Source organism: Cynara cardunculus (assembly GCF_001531365.2).
Source record: "Cynara cardunculus var. scolymus isolate 2C chromosome LG 2, CcrdV1, whole genome shotgun sequence".
NCBI classification, from domain to species: Eukaryota; Viridiplantae; Streptophyta; class Magnoliopsida; order Asterales; family Asteraceae; genus Cynara; species Cynara cardunculus.
Genome location: NC_037529.1, coordinates 14867223 through 14869601, shown reverse-complemented (window position 1 = coordinate 14869601; position 2379 = coordinate 14867223).

Genomic DNA, 2379 nt, shown 5'->3' with positions numbered 1-2379 from the left:
TGGTGGGGTGGAGTAGGGTGGGGGTGAGTGGCAGCTGTGATAGCGACAATAATGGTGTGGTGGTGGGGGTTAGGTTAGGGACGTGACAGTAACGGTAGTAGCATGGTCATAGCAATTATGTGCAGTGAGTGACCGGGGGTGGGTGGGTGTGATGACAACAATAATGGCATGGTGGTTAGTGGTGGGGTAGGGTGGGTGGCGGTGACATTAGTGGTGTGGTGGTGGTAGTAGGGGGTTAGGGGTGGGGCATCACAAACAGTAGTAGCATGGTCGTTATGGGTGTTGATGGAATTCAATTCCTTCCATTATGCTAAGGAATGATGAATTCCTTAACTTGTGGAATTCATTGGAATTTGAAGGATTCCATCCATTTCAAGATATGAACCAAACAAAGGAATGTAATTTGGTCAAAGGAATTTATCATTCCAATTCCATCAAATTCCTTCGAATTCCGCGAACCAAACGGCCCCTAAGTATATTTGTGATCATAGGTAGAAAGTTGAGAATTTGTGATGGAATATCTTCAAATTGGTGCAAGGATTAGCTGATTCTTCACAAAAATCAAACATATGTTTTATTTTAGTGATTTTGTGAATTCATTAAACTTGAAAAAATATATGGTTTAGACTCTTATAAATTTGGAACTCTTTTATGAAGTTATCTTCTTGAATGCTTACGAATTTAAATGATATTGGCGTCGTTGGTAGATGCAGAAACATTCTAGTAACTTCAAAAATTCGTAGAGTGTCAACCGTTTGTCAAATGAAGTGTGCTTTATATATTTAGAAAGCTATATGTGTATAATACAACTCTGTAGTTTACATCGAAACCTAATTCCAACTCCAAGTGGCTTGAAATCTCTGATTTTCCAGACCTGATCTGCAGCCACTTGATTGTGCGTTCTGTTCGTATAAATTCTGTAGTAATTATACCATAGATCCAAATTATGTGAATCCAATTGCTATGAGATCCTAAGAGGTAAAAGATTTACTAATAAGTGTAGTAATACGGAAGGAATGAACCTTGTCATAAGCCTCAAATTTTGTGTGAACATTTCTAAAACACTTCCAAGGTACAAATATCTACTTTCTTTCAATACGTGGATAATTAATTGTGGTGATTATACATTCCAGGAAATCTTGATCATGAAATACACCCACAAAAGTGGAGATTATCCAATTGGTATTCGGGATTCTTTTATGGTTTATATGATGTCTTGGTTTAAAGATTTTGTGTATTTGAGAAATTCAAACAAATACAGTATGTTTTAAGACTCATGGTCGATTTTATATGGATTGGAATCCTTCATGGTTTTATTAGACTTGTTATCAAATATTTAGTTATTGATTTGATTATCTGAGTTTGAGTTTATTAAATTAACTTTGAATAGGCTCAATACTTGGACACGAGTGTTGAGACACCTCCATGATGGCTAAAATAGTCATGGCATTCTCGTAAAGGCTAGGGCCAAGCCAAATAGAAAATGTTAGATGCATCCGATGAACCGAATACCAGTTATATTGGTTACCTGATAGAGTTGAATACCAGTTATATTGATTACTGGATAGAGCCAAATACCAATTATATTGGATACCAGATAGAGCCGAATACCAGATACCTCTAGTTACTAGGAAATTTGACGGTGTAGTGCCCGACACTTTCATTCCATTACAACGCCTTATTGGACTGATCATCCATTGGGAACAATGTATCCTCATGATACGGATGGCCTTCTTGCCTTAAATTTTTTAACTATATAAGTTTCTATTTTAGAGATTCACATTAAATCGATTTCAACTTTTATCGTTGTTCCTTCTAGTTACCTATTTCTTATCTCGTATTTCTGGTGTCATTATTTGTTCATTGGGCAATGTTGCTCAGCTGAGATCTATTTCGTTTTACCTCGCAGGTTCAGGATCTATCCTCGGGGCAAGATAAACGGTCGAGATGGCTTAGGATGCAAAAAAGACTAGTGGTTTAATCAGTGCTTTTGCTATGTAAAATATGTTAATTGTATGATTATTGGTGGATGTAATGTTATCTTTCAGAGTTCTGTTAGAGCTCTTAGGGGTGTTCGCGGTCCGGTTTGGGCGGTTTAAGCCCTCAGACCACAAACCAAACCGTAATGGCGGTTTGTGAAATTTTCAGACCGAGCGGTTTGAAACCAAGTGCCCAGACCGGTCAAACCAGACCACGAAAAGGCGGTCTGGTCTGACCGGTTTTGGCGGTTTGGGTCTTTAATGGGCTTTAAACATTAAAACCAAAAAACCTAGTGTCATATTTACTATTATAAATTTGAATAATAAATATTAATCACCCATCATAATCATCTCCCATGGAGATTTGTTTTCTACAATAAAAGTACTAAAAAATAAGTGT